This window comes from Rhinolophus ferrumequinum, chromosome 4 (genome assembly GCF_004115265.2).
Source record: "Rhinolophus ferrumequinum isolate MPI-CBG mRhiFer1 chromosome 4, mRhiFer1_v1.p, whole genome shotgun sequence".
Taxonomy (NCBI): Eukaryota; Metazoa; Chordata; class Mammalia; order Chiroptera; family Rhinolophidae; genus Rhinolophus; species Rhinolophus ferrumequinum.
The window spans coordinates 25033042-25051962 of NC_046287.1; the positions used below are offsets into that span (position 1 = coordinate 25033042).

General features: G+C 41.1%; 1 long non-coding RNA gene across 1 annotated transcript in view; it reads right to left on the reverse strand.

The window, feature by feature from the left end:
* Nucleotides 1–13027: 13027 nt before the first annotated feature.
* Nucleotides 13028–18921, reverse strand: part of LOC117021493 (uncharacterized) — a 30821-nt gene continuing 24927 nt past the window's right edge. The window contains exon 3 of the long non-coding RNA XR_004422871.1: nt 13028–15113. This is a non-coding gene — a long non-coding RNA (uncharacterized LOC117021493). The remainder of the gene's footprint in view (nt 15114–18921) is intronic.

Here is an 18921-nt window from a genome sequence, read left to right on the forward strand (position 1 = left end):
AATCATTCATTCCATCAACAAACTTTTATTAAGCTCTATTATGTGGAAGACATGAAATGTTAAAGGACAGACTGATAATTAAAAGGTTTACAGATAAAGAGGTTTAGAAGAGACAGAAAGTACAGTCAGAGAAGAGAACAGGGAAGGTTTCATGGAGGATGTGGCATTTGCACTGGATCTTGATGATGCTGGGAAGAGAAAACACCTTAAGTAGAAAAGTCTGTACAAGTATAAAGAAATGTGGCCAAGTTACACCAGGGGAAAAGCAAGTAGGCTTTTGAATGGAAAAAATTTGAAGAAGTGAGGAATAACGCTGGAGAGGGTTAAACTCCTGGAAGACAGGAACCGTGTCTGACAAGATTACTTTATGAGGACTGGGTATATACTTGGATTGACACTTAGGCCTCACAATCACAAGAATACATCAATATGCCAGAAGATATATTTGTGGAGGAGTTGGAGGTGATGGTGACTGTGGCAATCTGGTGTTAGGGGTGATGAAAAAGGAAGAGGATATTCAGTAGGAAAGAAAGGTCACTGGACAGCAAATGGAAATCTCACATTCTTCCTACACCACATTCTTAATGAAAGTCTGTCCTATTTCTACTTAAGGAATGCAGCATCAAAGATGGTATTAGGCCCAGGGGAGATCACGGAATTGATAACGCAGTAGATTTAATAGTCAGCTCACTTAATTAAAGAAGGCAATGGATTTAATGAGAGTGATCAGGCTTCTTTCAAACAAAAGAAGACCCAATTAGAGACAAGTAAAACTGGTTACAAGGAAACAACCTAGGATATAATTAACCTGTAGAACTTAATGTCATAGGATAGAATTAATGGATAGTATTAATTTAAGTAGAACTGTAAGATTTAAAAAGCATTTGCTACTTACAGGAATAAACAATGTTATTAGTATCTAATATCCCCAGAGATAAGTATCATTATCATTTGTTAATTTCACATAAAATGCTGAAATGTGTATTGCTTGCCCTTATGAAGTTCAATGCATATGAGGATTTTATACAGCTGTGAGTTTATTAGGAGTCACGTGAATTCTATAGTATAGCATCATTGAAACAAACAGAATCAATGTAATAATCTATGTTTTTGCTTCCGGGATTGTTGTTATTTTTTCAAAATTCCTATTCATATTATTTTCAGTTGGTTTCCAATGCTCTCATGATGGCTTCCATTACTGACCTAGGAGATTACTCTTTAAAATAATAGTTGTTACTGTCTAGCAACTCTTCTTTACTCATGGGCCTCATCTTTCTCTCTATACATCAACTAAATCTCACTTCCAGGTGTACATTCTTCAAAAAATGCAAAAGTCCTTACCCAAGACTTACATATATTTATTTCCTCCTTCTAATAGTTGTAATCCCATATTTTGGAGTCCCTTTCCCTTGAATCCACTTCTTGCATTTATTCATTAGTTTTTTAAAATGTAGTTTTCAATTAGTTGGCATACAATATTATATTAGTTTCAGCTGCACAACATAGTGATTAGACATTTATGTGCCTTGTGGAGGGATTCCCCCTGATAAGTCTCGTACCCAGCTGGCACTATACATAGTTATTACAATATTATTGACTATATTCCTTCTGCTGTACTTTACATGCCCATGATTATTTTTATAACTGGCAGTTTGTACTTCTTAATCCCTTTCACCTTTTTCACCCATCTTCCCAACCTCCTTCCCATCTGATAATCATCAATTTGTTCTCTGTATACATGAGTTTGTTTCTATTTGTTCATTTATTTTGTTTTTTAGATTCCACATAGAAGTGAAATCATAAGGTATTTGTCTTTCTTTGTCTGACTTATTTCACTGAGCATAATACCCTCTGTGTCCATCCACGTTGTTGCAAATGGCAAGATTTCATTCTTTTGTTTGTTTGTTTGCTTGCTTTTACAGTCCTTTTTCATATCTTTATTGTTATTTTAAAACCAATATACACATATTGTAAAAATTTCTAGGCAATAAAAAATGTGAAAATTTACTGTTACCATTTTGAGTTCTATCAATAGTATCCAATATAAAGGACTAGGTGGTAAACTTTTTTGAATTGCTGGGTAATATTACTCATCAGTTTGACAAACATTTTTCAAGCACCTATTTAAATACTGACAGGCAATTTGGGATGGCGGCGAGAAGGACAGCTTTGGAATCTACCTGATGGATCAAGGTTTGGATCCTGACTGTGGTATGTAACAGCTACGTGACCTTGGACAAGTTGTTTAACCAGCTTGAGCCTCAGCCTTCGTTTATGGAAGAGAATGGAAATGTCTCCCTTGTACTGCTCATGTGAGGACTCAAAACGGTGTCTGTATACTGCCTGGCACACAGTGGGCATTCAAGAAAGGGTAGCCATTCGTGTATTTTCCTTACTCACCAGCAAATGGACTGGGCTGCTTTAGTTTTGCACTATTGAGTCCTAGGAGAGAACTCGAAGGAAAGTGTCTTTCAGCTCTTCTTCATTTTCGCTGCTGCCTCTTGCTTTTTATATATTGGAATCTCATTTCATGCCTCACTGGACTCTGCATCTCCTCACTTTCTCCCAGAGCACCAACCCATTTTCCAGAATGTGGTATACTTGCTGTCATGTGGGGTCTCAGCTCCCGCTCCCCGCACAAGAAGGCAGAATATGGTGAGGCCAAAAAGGAACATGAACGGAGCCATAGATAGGAGAATCATACCACTATATTCTCGAAGGTGGCTGGTCGAGACACAAAAGCAAACATCCATCAATATCCCAACAAGGGGTCTTCCTACACCCCAATCTTGCTGGCGGCCAGGCGAGACACAGGAAGTAGGATCCACACAACCCGCAATCCGCCATCCACGCTTGCTCATCCCACTTGCTAGCCACAACCCGCTATCTGCTTCTCTGCCAACCAACCTCATTTGCTAACTGCAATCCTCCGAGCTGACTGCAATCTGATATCTTAGCCACAGCAGTTATATCAGTGGCTAATGGCTAACCAGTAACAGCTGATGGCCAACTAGTCACAGATGACGGCCATCTACTACCCGAACCAGCACCTTTCCATGTGAGGCCAAGAGCCTGGAAACTGCTCTCTGGGACTCTGTGCCCACACTCTACCCGTACAGGGTCTCACCTCACAATCTACGTGACAAGCGTCTTTCGCGAGGGGCCCTGTGTCAGAAACCGAGCTCACAAGAAAGTTTCAGTGCAGTTCAAGTAATGTCCCAGGGGGTGTCCCTCAATGTCCACCTACTTTCTGAGCATAGCCAGACTTCCTGGCCACAGCCAGAGTTTCTCAAAAATAAGACTGCAGTCTGCGCCAGTGTCAACTAGGGCCAAAACCCTCTGCACATTAGAAGGGGACCAATATATGGACAGTTCCAGGTGGGGCCTCCAGTCCCTGCTTGTCCCCTCTGACCAGGTACTTTGGCCCCACCCCTAATCAAGCTGAAAGGAGTCAGCCTCAAGCAGCCGCATGAAGTCCTAGAGGGACAAGGGTCACGCTTTCCTGGACCTCTCCTTTAGGCTTTGCCGGAATTGCTGTTCCGGACACAGCTGTTTCCAAAGTTCCAACAAGAGTGCATTGGGTTGTCGGTCTATTTTTTCCCAATCAACTCCTGCTCCCACGAGATCACGCCAAATCAGCCCCGTGACCTCACCCCCTTACTTTTGATTTGGGCTTCCAGGTTTCAACTTCTGGGACCTCCTGTCTTAACTTCCCTTGCCGCCAGGCTTTCAACATCCCTCAGGGTGGCCATGGCAATGGTAACTTTATGGATCCGCCACCCCACATAGGGCGTAAGAATGGCAACCACGGATCCAAAAGCACTTGCAGGGGCAGTATCCAAAACCAGATCCCTCACACTGGTTGTAAAACATTCGTCATCGGGCCCCCAATGTGAGGGTTGAACATAGCATGTCTCATACCTGTTTCATGGATGATTTGAGTAAGTTCAGTATACGACTGCCATTTACTCACAGTGTCTGGCAGCTCGCCAGCCTCTCCCCATACTGTGCGAACGCAGCAATGAGCCACTCCATTAGAGTGTGGTTGCCCTGGTCTTGGGCCAACTTATGGCAATTCTGTAACCTTTGTCGCAGGGACGGATGCACTGTCACGAATGCTAGCTTTTCCAATTCTCCTGGAGAGCAGAGAATGCTGCCTGCCCCCTCATTCCATAAATGCAGTAGCCACGCCGAGACTGGCTCTCCAGGGCGCTGTGGGCACTGCCTCCCCAGGTCCTGCAACTCAGTGGGAGTGTAAGGGGTGTAGGTTTTGAACTCAGTCGTAGCTGGGTTACTGGCAGCAACGCCCCCGGGGCCCAAAGGTTGCTTACGTTTTACCTTTTGCTTAACAATGGGCCAGGTGTGGGGGTTGGGAGCTACATGGTCTCCACTGGCATCGACTGCCTCTGCCTGAGTCTCCACTGCGGGGCTCCTCCTCTAACAGGCAGACCAGAGTTTCCAGCCCCTCCCACCAGGACACCTGGGCTATTCCAGCAAGTGCTTCCTCCGAATTATGGTGCACGGCGGTGAGAACCTCCTCCAACTGGGGGTCCCGAGCTTCCAGCACTTCCCCCCGGGGCTGCTGGTCCCACACCTGAGCTATTTCATTAAGCGCGTCCTCTGTGTTATGACAATGCAGTGAGGAACATCCAGCCCACACGACCAGCTGGACCCTTCACCTCCTCCAGCAAACGCCCAGCCAGAACCCACAGGGCCCTCTCCATGCTGGCCAGAGAGCCATCCATGTCCTCCCACTCCTCCTCGAGGGTCCAGCTCCTGAGAACAGTGGCTACCGGGTACCACACACTGTGTGGGGGCCACACGTTCTCCTGCCCAGAGTCAGACACCATTCCTACCTGGCCGGAATCCTGCTCGCCATGCCAGGTGTCCGATTGGGTGGAGGCCTTGGTGTAAATGTCCACAACTCAAGGAGCCCAAGGCAGCAACAGACCACCAAAAGGAAGATGATGCTTGCTCCAGGGTGGTGTGCCATCCGGAGGCTTCAGAGGCCCACCAATTCACTGAGGGGTCACGTTTCTCCCAAGCAGATCTTTTTTCCTATTCCCGGTGCCACTCCTCACGGGCTTCGCAAGACTGAGGGTTCATATGCACAAAGTGCTCCACCATCCTTCAGAAAGTTCTGGCTGGCACCATACCCTGCTCACGAAACTGAGCTTTCATGCGTATAAACTGCTCCATTACCCCTTTGAAAATTCTGGCTGGCACCATATCCTGCTCACTGTGCCATGTGTCACATGGAGTGTCATGCGGAGTGTCACGTGGGTCTCAGCTCCTGTTCCATGCACAAGAACGCAGGACATGGTGAGGCCAAAAAGGAACCCCAAAGGAGCCATAGATAGGGGAGTCATACCACTATATTCTCGAAGTGGCTGGTAGAGACACAAAAGCAAATGTAGTGCAGGGTATCCTGCCGACTTCGCCATGTGTCATGCAGGGCGGCAGGCGGGGTCTCTGGTCCCACTCCCCACACAAAAACGCAGGACATGGCTAGGCCAAAAAGGAACACCCACGGAGCCATAGGTAGGGGAGTCACACCACTATACTCTCACTGGCGGCTGGGTTGGAGACACAGGAACCAGGAGCCACACAATTCTCAACCCTCACTGTGCCACTTGCAGACTCAGCCACCATCTTCTTGCTAGCTCCCCCTTCTTTTTTTTTTTCTGCTAGCGTAACCACAGCAGTTATATTCGTGGCCAATGGCTCACTGGTTACAGCTGACGGCCAACTAGCCACAGCTGCTGGCCATTTGATCACAGTTGATGGCCATTTACTACCTGAGCCAGCACCTTTCTATGTGAGGCCGAGAGCCTGGAAACTGCTTTTTGGGGCTCTGTCCCCACAGCAAACATCTACCAATACCCCAACAGGGGTCCTCCTACACCCCAATCTCACTGGTGGCCAGGCGAGACACAGGAAGTAGGATCCACACGATCTGCAATCCTCCATCCATGCTTGCTCACACTATTTGCTAGCCACAATCTGCCATCCGCTTCTCTGCCAACCAACTTCACTTGCTAACTGCAATCCGCGATTGCTATCCTAGCCATGGCAGTTTGTCAGTGGCTAATGGCTAACCAGTAACAGCTGATGGCCAACTAGTCACAGCTGATGGCCATCTACTTCCCGAGCCAGCACATTTCCACGTGAGGCCAAGGGCCTGGAAACTGCTCTCTGGGACTCTGTCCCCACACTTGTGTTGGCTGACTAGGCTACAGGCAAGGCCACCTTTGCTTCCTCAGAGAGTTCACCCTGATGTGGGCTGTGTTTCCTGGTTCTTTCTCCCAGATTTACATGTTATCATAATGAGAGAAAGCCAAAATTTTATGAAATAATTTTGTTTCTGATTTACAGGAGCTTTCTTCTAGTGTAAAGTTTCTAAAAGGCACGAATGCTATTTCTGGAGTCATAGAGAAAATTTTTATTTGTTTGCTTTGTTGCTGGCTGCAAAATCGACCAAATATTGTGAAACTACAACATAACATAGAATGTACCAGTTGTTTTATTGTTGCTAGCTTCAGTTTTTGGTGTTTGGCTGTGGTTTTAGCTTTGGGTTATTTTAGAAGTATGTCGAATAGATACTGCACCCAGAAAAGGAAAGAAAAGGAGATAAACACTCACAGCATAAAGAGGAGAAACAAAGGGAGAGGATAAAACAAGATTCAGGTTGTCAGGGGCCTAGAGATCAGTGAGTCTGTAGGTTTTACTGAGAAGTCAGAGTTTGCAAAGCCCAGAACTGTAATAAACTTGGCATTCAATGCTGTAGAGGACATTAACTCAGTGTCTGTTGGCTGACTGATGGCAACTACTTGCCCTCTTCCATTTCTCTACATAAGGGAGACCCGTTTCTCCTACTCCCTTAATTCTATCTTCATATTTTGTAACTTCTTGGAACTGCTGGGGAGAAAGCTTCCGCCTTTGCTTTCACCCATTCCCCTTTAAAGTCACAGGAGCCATGTGCTGAGGTAAAGAAAGGAGACTGCACTATAGCTCAGTAGCCATATACTTGTCCTACTTCTAACCCTCCCATACAAGGCACACCTGGCTCAGGTCCCAGTACCTACTACCTAAAGACAGGTCAGAGGCCCATCGGGGCTTGGGGTGCTGATGGGTGCATCCTTTCAGCAGAAGACATGTTACTTCACAGACGCTCCCCAGTGGGCACACTTGGTTTAGATTTTGGAGAAAGTTGAAAGACACCCTCTTTTCAATTGAAAAACCAAATCTTATTTTCCAGTCCAGGCCTACAACTAACATATAAACTATTTGGATTCCTGACTTGGGAGGTGTGGGTCCTTAGTAAAACACACTGATCATTGGTCTTTCCTTTTAAATGTAAAATTTCAATTTTATTATGTTGTTTATTGAACACAGTTGTCATGCAGGGCGGCAGGTGGGGTCTCAGCTCCCAGTCCCCACATAAGAACGCAGGACAGGGTGAGGCCAAAAAGGAACACTCATGGAGCCACAGGTAGGGGAGCCATACCACTATACTCTCGCTGGCAGCTGGGTTGGAGACACAGGAAGCAGGAGACACACGATCTGCAACCCATTGTCCATTTGTCTCTGCCAACCAACCTCACTTGCTATCTGCAATCCGCTGCTCTTGCAGGCTCAGCCCCCATCTTCTTGCTAGCCTCCATTGTTTTGCTAGTGTAGCCACGGCAGTTATATTAGTGGCCAATGGCTCACTGGTTACAGCTGACGGCCAACTAGCCACAGCTGATGGCCATCCAATCACAGTTGATGGCCATTTACTACCTGAGCCAGCACCTTTCCACGTGAGGCCAAGAGCCTGGAAACTGCACTCCTGGCTCTGTCCCCACAACAGTTATATACATGCACGCAATCTAAAGTATGGTGTAGTTGTTGAGTTGCTTATTGAGTTGCATGGCAGCCCCATGCCCCGCTACCCTTCTCCTTTTGTCCAGGGAAAACCACTTTCCAACCCATATAACCGGTTCTTTTGGCATTTACCTCCAAATGGCTAAAGGACACATTTATTTCGCTCCTTCTAGATTTTGAAGTTGTAGATGTCACTTATTTACTTAGGCTTTATTTATTGACGTTGCACTTTGGAAAACAAAGATTTAGGTCTCTTTCATACCCCACCTTCCACCACACAACCTTCTCATGTCCCATGCTCCTAATATACAGTCATGTGCTGCATAGTTTTGGTCAATGGCAGACTGCATATGTGACAGTGGTCCCATAAGATCATAACAGTTAAAAACCTATCATCAGCTAGTGATGTTGTAGCCATCATCACCTCATGATGCAACACATTGCTCACGTGTTTGTGGTGATGCTGGTGTAACAAACCCACTGCACTGCCAGCTGTTTAACAGTCTAGCGCACGTATAAAATGCATAGTATATAATACTTGATAATGCTAATAAACAACTATGCTACTGGTCTATGTATTCTATACTATACTTTTAATCATTATTTTAGAGGGTACTCTACTTATTAAAAAAAAATGTTTGCTATAAAACGTACGCTGTGTTAGGCTGGCAAAAGCCTCATACATCTTGTGTTTACCATGTCTCTTAATTGCATTATTTTCTCGTGCTAGATTTAATCTCATTGTTTTGTACAGTAACTAGTTGTATAGGCTTGTAGCCTAGGAGCAATAGGCTATAGCATATAGCCTAGGTGTGTAATGGGCTATCCCATCTAGGTTTGTGTAAGTGCACTCTGTGATGTTCGCACAACAAAATCAACTAACGATGTATTTCTCAGAAAATCCCCATCGTTAAGTGATGCATGACTGTAGTTATGTTGTAACGTTGGTTTCTTCAATCTTCAGTATTGTGTGACTGTGATTGTGAAAACATTATTGGCAACTAAATCCTATAGTATAATGTAATTTCTGTTCCTTTTCTGCACTACTTTTTGGTTTTTCATGGACTTACTAATTGGCATTAATTCAAGCTGAAATGTGTGCCTCCAGTGCATCAGTTTTCTATCGGTTTCACTTTTAAAAGATGCCTCACCTGGAGGTAATTGACCTCTATAGTGTGGCCTGGCCTCCCTCCTTTCTGGTGTTCTACTATTATCTTGGGTCCTCTCTTCAGTACAATCCTGAGGATCCCTCTGTCACTGTGTGTGGGACCCCTTCCTCCCTGGACACAGGGCTTCCTTGTTCTTTACATGGAGGACACCCTCTGGCAGCTTCCTGCCTAAGACGCTCAGTCTAGAGGAATCGGACTTGATTTCCTCCCGAGAGGAGTCTCTAGTTATATAGCTCTCGTCAAAGTTAATAGAAGTGAGTTACTTTTTGATATTTGAGATTTTTCAAGTAACTTGATATTACTATGAGGTTATATGAGTATTCCCCTAAAAAGAACCATTTATGAGAACTTCATCTGAATTTGGAGACTTTAGCCTATCATCATGATTAAATATTCAGATTTAATAACACTACAAATATGCACACACAATCTTACGTGTGTATTACAATCTCATGTGTATGTATGCACACACACACACACACACACACACACACCCTCACTCACACCCTTTACCTTTGAAAATCCCAAATGACCAACTGTATTATCTTCCGATTGCTGCTGTAACAAATTACCACAAAGTTAGTGCTTAAAATAACACACATTAATAAATTTCTTACAGTTCTAGAGGTCAGCCGTTTGAAATGGCTCTCACTGGGCTGAAATCAGGGTATGGACATGGCTGCATTCCTTTCTGCAAGTCTTAGGGGAAGATCCATTTTCTGCCTTTCTCAGCTTCTAGACGCTACTTGCATTCTTTGGCTCGTGGGGCCCTTCCATCTTCAAAGACAGCGACGGCCAGCCCAGTCTTTCTCCTAATGCCATCTCCCTGGAGCTGACTACTGTTTCGCTTCCCCTTTCCCCACTTAAGGACCATAGTGATTACACTGGGCCCACCTAGATAATTCAGGATAACCTCCTTATTTTAAAGTCAGCTGATTAGCAACCTTAACTCTTTCTTGCCATGCAGTGTAACACCATCACGGGTTCTGAGGATTAGGACCTGGACATCTTTGGGTGGCCATTATGCAGCCACAAGATGCAGACCTCTTCCTTCCCCTGAATTGGACTTATTTTTGGAATAGACGTGCCAATCTTTAACTTTGCACACTGAAGCTATCAATTTCACAGTTTAAGATAGAACGTGAACAACAAGTAATCCAATCCTACCTTGAGGGGCAATTTAAATTGGCAAATAGGCAGCATGTCCTCAGTTTACCAACTTTTGGCTTTGATAAAAAAAACAGATACATTTCTGTTATCACAATTTAAATAGAGAAACACGATTTTAATTTACTTTGTCCTAAAAAAAATCTCAAAATAAGTGGTTTCGTCGATTATATAGAAATATAAGCATTTACATTCTTCATGCTATTTTGAGTGGTTTAGCTTACAATTTTGTACAATTGATTTAAATAAAAGTGTCATTATGCCATTACTGAAAATATTTCTAACAGCAGTATACACCACACAATTAAAGTGACAACACACACACACACACAAACCCCCTACCTCCTTAACGTTAATGGTCTAGAAGTCAAGAGTCAAAATGGAGAGATTTGATGTAAAGATATTAACACACTCATCATCGTACATTATTGCTTCAAGAGACACAGTGAAAGTTAAAATAGCAGGGATTTTCCAGGAAAATGAATATATAACATTCTGAGGAGCTACATCTTTTACTGCTCCTTCTAATAGGCTCAGGGTTTCATTTCCTTTGTTTTGCTCAAGTCAGTAATGCAAATGTTAAGCTCCCTCTCTATTAGTGCCCCTTAAAAGTAAGTTGATACTGTGGAGCTTTTAAATGGACCTAAATGGTTTTTAGGCATTTTCATTTTTGTTTTCTACAAGTCAGGGAGACCCTAAGGGTGGGGAGTCATGCCTTCTTTGTAACTCCTCACAGCTCCTGTACAGTCCATTATGGGTTTAGTAGGGTTTTCATTTGGCAATACATTCATTTGGCAATACATAGTTGGTCAGTACATAGTTGCCTGTAGAAATAAACATTGTTTACATGGAGACATGGTACAACTTCTAAACTATTTGCTTAAAGTACAATTTCAAAGCCTAGTTTTTGAGTTGAGACTCAGAGTATAGGAAACTAAGGGTTCTATAAGGTATCTTTGTGTAGGGCCATTTTACTTTAAATTAGTGACATCTCTTTGACCTCAAAGATTAAAGAATCAATTAAAATAAGTTAGAGTTGAGCTTGAAACCATTTAATCCCTCCCATTCCCCAAGTTCCTAATTGCTCTGGGTGCCCAATTTAGAGGCAGCTAATAAAATATTATGGTTTTCTGAGCTATAAATTAATGGGCAACTCAGAAAATGCATGTGGGTCATCTTCCATCTCCAAACGTGGTGGAGCAAATTGCAATGGATGACTCATTTCTCACAGATCCAGCATGTTAAATCAATGAGCGTGTTTGCTTGACTCTTGTCTCCTAATGAGCTGAAACAGATAGAACATTTCTCATGCATCCAGATGGGATTATTTTGGAAAGTAAATGCATGCACATGCCCACACAAAATTCCTCTGCTATCTCTGGCCAGATTCTGTTAGCTCCTCACCAAGATGATTTACCAGCAATAGGAGACCAAGCTGCTCCATATTATTGGCTCCATAGGAATTCTTCCAAAAGACAAAATTTTGTTTTGCTTTTTTCTCAATTTACCATGTACAATATTTCCCATGTACAATATTTTCTAGATATTGTGAGCTTGTGTGTGTATCCATGAATGTGGGGGAGGCTTAAGTTTTATTACAGTAGGTGGAATTTGCTTAATAGGGTTATGTGACTTGAAATTGATTATGTCAATAATTGTTAACATTCAAAATTATTTTAAGTTTCTTGTCCTTAATATATAAAACTCTCTTATAAGTCACTAAGAAAAAGTACAAACAACCCAAAAGATACAAGTAATTTGCTTTGGTCATGCAAATTGGAGTAACCTCTATAGGACAATTTTTCAATGTGTATCAAAAGCCCTAAAAAGTATACTTTCTATGCTGCAAGCAATTACACTTCTAAGATTATGTACTAAGGAATTAATAAAGGCCATGTATCAGATCTTACAAGAAATTTCACTGCAATGCTATTTATTGAAAACAAATGCAAAAACTTGAAAAACTTCAATGTCCAAAAATAGGGAATTGGTTCACACTAGCTCAGATCCTCTGAAAAACAGAAGCCAAGATAAAATTAGTGATAAAAGAGATATACTAGGGTAAATGCCAGTGAGGGAAAGTGCGGGGAGAGCGCCATCAGACCACACAATGCAGATCTCATCCTTGTGAAAGAGAGAAGGAAGGAAGGAAGTTTGGATGGAAGAGTCTTAGTAGTACAGTTGAACAGTTTTGATAAGATTGAGAGAGAGTCCTCAAGCCAAAGTTGCCTATCAAAGAAGTCCTATAGCTCTCAGGAATGTCCATGGGAAACGTGACCTTTGCTCAACTTCAGTGGTGGAATCAGAGAGCAGCAGCTGAAACCATCAATTACACTCTATGCAACAGGAGATTGGAGAGGAGCATTTTCACAGCCACCATGTGTTAAATGAGTCTCAACACAATCACACATGGATTTAATCATTAAGTAAGGTAATGAATAATTGTTGACAAGGAAAAATGCTCAAAATTTATTTTTATTTATATGTTTAAATTTATAATTAAAATATTAATCTATTTACAATTTTAATTAACTTTATATTCTTTACCATATACATAAAGTAATCAGAGATCATTTGTATCCCTTTTACAATTTGGGAAAAGAAGTCAATTGAGATAAGACAACACTAACAGAATTGTCACTAGAAAGTCAATTCAATTACTTCACATCTACTATCGTTTGCTTTTGTAACCTGTGGTGCTAACTTATAATCACAACAAGGAGTAATAAACTGATAAAATTCAAATGAGCATGGGTTAGCCATGCATGAATATTAGACTGAAGAAACTATTCTAGTTAAAGTATAAGGCTATAACTAAAGTTGTTGCTTTAAAATATTTAAAAATAAAATTTGTTTTCTGGAAAGAAATGACATGTGTGGTGGATACATTGCTGAGTAGAGAAACAGAGCTTGTCAATTAGACCTTATATTACCCATAAGGAAGACAAAGAGCGTAACAGGGTGCAATGAGTAATACCAGTAATGAGTAATACCAGTTTGCATGGTGATGAGTCTGGGACCTTCTCTCTCTGACCCAAGGCCTTGTATGCATGGGAGATCAGTCCCCCAAGGGTGAGGAGAATAGGTGGAGAATAAGGAAATCCTCCCACTAGGTAGGATTTGATATATGCCTGTTCTGTTCCATTTTCCCACACATCCACCTGTAAGCACATCATTCGAAGATGATTAATAATTACTGTGATGATGACCTCTGTATATGTGCCAATTTGCAATTAGCTACTTCAGATTGAAAAATGGAACTTTAGAGCTGGATGCAACCTTAGATTATGCTATTCCCGTGATGCTCCGTGAATAAGAGTCCCGTGGTCAAATAAGTTTAGATATTGCTACATATTATAACCCTCAATTTATGATAGTAATTAGTGTATTAAAAGATGTGATCAATCTTGTTGTAAAACTCCATTTAACTTTAACACTACATTTCTGAAACATAAATAAAACGAAAACTATTTTTTTAACATAATACCTATGTTCATGAAACACACTGTGGGAAACCAGAATCTTATCCTATCTTTTCATTTTCAAATCAGAAGGCTGAGGTTGAAAGGGGTTAAATTACCTGTCTGGGGTCACACAGGTAGGGAGTGAAGGTGGGTCCTGAAACCTAGGCTGGCTGGCTCAGTAGTGATACTGTGTCTACAGCTCACTCGTCCTATTAAAGTTGATACGGCCATTTTACCATCTTCTTTAGATAAAGGTAGTTAAAATAAGTAGGCCCTCGGGAACTTGAATAAAAACTTCCAAAATAGCTACTTCAGAAAGTATCCAAATTATTTTGAAGTATACCAAAGGACAAGCGGAAAATAAGATTTGTTATCTTTTCCTTCCTCCTTAGCTACTGTTTTCAGGATGTGTTTTAGATTATTGGGCTGAAGAGCAAACTTCCTTGAGGAGCTGCTTCTGAGTACCAATTTATTAATTGCTTCTGAAGTGATTTTGAGTTATGTTTCTTTTATTGGATTCCATTGTGGAATGCTACAGTGTGCTGCTTTTTCTTTAATGCTTTTAGAGTTATTATGGAGGCGTCCTTTCTGCCAAGGGGAAAGCAGAGTAAAAAGCAACCATCTAACTGTGTGCTTTCGGGTGACTGTAGATTCTTCATCTCCTACGGGACACTGAGCAGCTGTACCCTCAGGTCGCCCCTTCTCCTGCCTTGAAGGCTGAACTAATTTCCCAGAAGATTAGAAGTAGATTGATGTAAGGGTGTGCAGGCTGGGGGTCAAACCATAGGCTAACTGGCTCTTCCAGTTGTTGATGTTTTTGTTCAAGTTTCCAGTGATCTTGATGCCTCATGTTGAGTAAGAGATCCAAGAATGTAGCCAGGTCGCTGGACTGAAACCAACTATACAAATTCTGAAGCTCTGCTGGGCTTGCACCAAGAAACACAGGTGGTCTTACCAAGCCACTTCAATCTTAGCCCTGCCTGAGAAGAGCTGCAAATACCTGGGTGTGTTTATTATTCTCTAACAAATATTTTCCCATTTATTTCATTTTTAAAACCACCAAAGACAAAGCTTATTCAGCTGTAAAAATGAATTTATGTCTTGATTCGGTTGACTTTTCTTTTGTATTTTTTTCTCAGTAAAAGGGAAAAGTGAAAGTGCTGGGAAATAGCAATTATTTATACAAGGGCATCAATTAGGGAGTCCTTAAAAGAAAGTGTAACCTGACATTTTTTGTGGGGGGTCGAGTAGGGGTCTCCTGGATTACTCAATTATTTCTGGACTGTTCCACAAAGACCCTCTGAATGTTTGTTTCCACAGAGATCTCGACAAACACTAGAGACTCATCAACCAGGGCGAATTCCCTCAGTGAAATTGCTGTCCTCTGCCAAGAATCAAAGGTCATCCCAGTGGAGTGCCGTCTTGGTGTTCAGCCGCTACGGAGTGTCTGGAACAGAGTGAGAACAAAAATTATCCTAGTTTGGTGCCCCCTGACTCTTTCGGGAAGAATCCCAACAAAACTGCCACTGGGAATTCAGAAAGCACATTTGGAGACTGGGAAAGGGCCAGGCTAAACAGAAGAGAATGGCGATTTAGAGACAATAAGATAAAGGAAATAAATGACTCAAAGAAGAGTTTTCAGCCAATATTTACACCCATATTGCCATATTTACAGCTTAAACACTATGCCCTGGACATGCAGGAAGTAAGTTTTTATGAGTCTCTTAATGAATGTTAAGTCAATAATGTCCCAAACAATGGGCCCCAGTGAATTTTCTTATGAAGGCCGTACAGTGAGCTATTCAAATGGAGTTGGAGTCAGGGTCAGTTGAACTCTGGAACACACATTTTCAGAAAAGAGATTTTCAAATTAGCCATTTTGAATATGATACAAAGCCATTATTAGTGTTTATTATTAAAGGAAACCATGATATGGAATTAAAAGACTTCTATAATGCCTGTCTAAAAACATCTATACAGCAGATTGTCAACAGTAGCAATGGTCAAAGAACAGTTGCCACCATCACCATCAACGTAAGAAAATAATCACTCATGCAGACAAAACTAATTAAAAGGCTAATTAACAAACTGATACATGCAACTGTAAAGTCCATGGCAGCTGGGCAACTGAACAGACAGAATGGGTTTTATCAATTGGTTGGTGCCCTGCAATCAGTAACTGTTTAAAAAAAAAAAATTTTTTTTTTTTTTTTTTGGGGTCTTAGAGACATCTGACCCATATTGACTGATTGACAGGTCCAGATGAATGATCAATAAGGCAGAGACCCTCTGATACCATAAAAGACAAGCCCAACAAAATTTCCATGAACTCTTTGATCTTAGTGAGATGCTCAGACAGCAGTTTTGAAACTTTTATTTATTTTTTGGGTGCCCCATTGTTCAGTGTCCTCCGGTTGCATTTCCAAGTGTAATAGAAAATTACAGTCCTGCAGTCTTTCTTAAAATGTCAAAGACCACATAAAATAAACCTCATTCAGAGACATTCCCTACTTGTGCAGATCATGCCAGATAACCAGCATCACAGAGTAGATCTCTCTCTCTTATTTTGCTAGAATTCAGTTTTGGAAATTCTGACTTTCTAAAAACAACAACAAAAAAGTCCTTCTAATCGAAAAAAGATAGAATTCTAATTGATGGCTTGCATACAAATGAGCAGAAAATGATTGCAACTACCCACAGTTAAATAGAACACCACATCCAATTCCCTACCTGTAAAGACTCAAACCTCATGATCACACAATTTAAAAAGAAAGTTGTTTATATAGCTCGTAGCCCTTTCTTAAAAGGAAAACAATGTGATCATTCAGGTATTAGGTTGGTGCAAAAGTAATTGCGGTTTACAAGGTTAAAAATAATTGCAAAAACCGCAATTACTTTTGCATCAACCTAATAAATGTTATTGTAGAGTAGTAGAGATAAAACTGTTGGTGATAAACATAGGTTCAAATTCTGGCTTTAAGGAATATGGATCTGCACAGCTCACAGATGTAAAAATTCACCCCTAGAACTTCAGTTTGCTCGTTGGCAAAACTGACATGGTATCCGTCTCCTAGGGTTGTGGTAACGAGTACTATTTGTATACATAAAATTATGTAGAACATTGCCTGGCGACTTCCATTAATTAAACCTCAATAACTTGTTCTTACTATGAGAGATTTCTATTGCTAGAAACCGGTGGTAGTTTCCAAACATATGTGCCCTTGAAAGAATGTGAGAGAAAAAAGCAGTTAACAGTGACCAATGTAATATTATTATGAAAATAGTTTTGACCTCATGGACTCCCTGAGTCTTGGCTCCCCACTCTCAGGGTTCTTCAGACCAACCTTTAATACCATTGGAGTAGGCAAAGCATTTGAACCTGTTGGCCAGGAAGAAGCCATAATAGAAGTAGTAAGATAAATAAGAAAGGGGAGATTGAGTTGAGTTCTCCGCTGTTGGGAATTTTTACCAAAATCTCCAGGAAAATGTGTCACGGTGGGCAGATGTCAAATAAGAGATGGTTGCTAATGAAAGACAGATTAAAATGTATGTTGATGATTCTCAGGAAAACAAATGAGTTGGCAGATAAGAATAGGTATCCCCCCCCGCCTCAGGTTTCAAGCTTTTTATGTTTTTTCTATTTTTAGCTTTATCTAACATGTTTTTAAAATCAGTGCTTCTTTAACATCAACTCATTAATATTATTAACTCACTGCTATTCTTGTGATTCTAGACACCAGAGGTGCAAGAAGTTGAAGGAGAGGCAAGCTCTGGCCCAAAGGTGAATGAGCTGACCTGGGGGATCTGTGAGACGACTCAGGTGAGCAGTGCTGAGAGTGGAAGCTGGAGCCCAGGGCTGGGTCCTGAGGAATAAAGGAGCTCAGAGGAGCTCAGACCAGGACAGCAGGCTGGAAACACACAGCAGGATAAAGGGAAGCAGAGGTCTCTCCTCATGCGTGTGATAAACCGAGAATGATACACAGGTTGACAATGTTAAACACGTATCCAACTTTTTGTTGTGACAAGCAGGACATTGTAGTTCAGGTGCTCAGACCCTTGGTTCTTCCTGTTAAAAGCTGCAAACGAGCCATTAAAGCATGCTTATTCTAAAGTAAGTAAGCAAGCGTGATTCTATGGTTCAGATCCTGTGAAATTTTCTAACTCCAAAAGATTTCCAAAAAAAAAAAAAGGGAACTTCCATATTTCAATCATGAAAATTTGGAAGAAAAGAGACTTTTTTCAATCTAAACTATTTTAATAGATCACAGAATAAAAATCAATGGAAAAATTTGGCTTGGTATATAATTCACAGCTTCACAAATTAAATGCAGCATTGTAGTTTCTTAATTTTTAAACTACATTTTGTACTCAATATGCCAAATCCAAATGAGGTAAAAAAAAGGAAAACTATTATTATCATATTATCCTTCTAAGAAAAGAGTAAATGGGCACCCAATAAAGTATATGAAGATACATTTATATATTCCATTTTCATTTAAAACTACAGCCATAATATTGCTTGCTCACAGGTTTACTCTTCTAGCGACTTGTAACAACTTTTTTTTCAACACAAAGTATTAAGATATGATTAAAACACTGCTTTTGGTGTGGCCTTTTTTCTATCACATACAAATATATTAGTTCGCCCACTATTGTTCTTTATACAACAGTATTCGCCAAAATATGTTTGTTGACATCAGTTCTACAAGATGCTTGTAGGTGTTTCTCAAAAAAAGTTTTATTGTCAAAGAAGTTTGGAAAGCCATGGGTTCACCAAAGAAGTTTCTTTATAATAGTACTTTCCCAAGCCTTTGTTATGAGAACGTTCATCGTGAAATTTCAAGGTTATCCAGAAGAAAATGCTTCCAAACTTACTTACTTTGAAAAACTTGGTTTCATGGTGGATCTATTAACATCTCTAAGAACTAGTATCCTAAGCAAAAGGGCTTAAGAAATGCTGCTTTGCACTAATGGACAAGATGGCTGGATTTATACTTGATGGCTTCACAGAATTACTGAGTTCTGAAATTTTGAAGGAGCCTTCTTTAAGATTAAGGAAAATCAAAATTCAACAGAAATATGGCAGACCTGTTTTCTTAGTATTTTGTTGCTCTTCAAAAATAAATTTTGACAAAAGACCTTAAGTTAGAATAACCAGGGGAGGAGAATGCCAGAGAAGACATTACATACCTCCTGCTCTCCCACTCCAAGGGTGAAAAAGAATAGTGAGAGGGAGACTTTGCCTTGTAATTCTT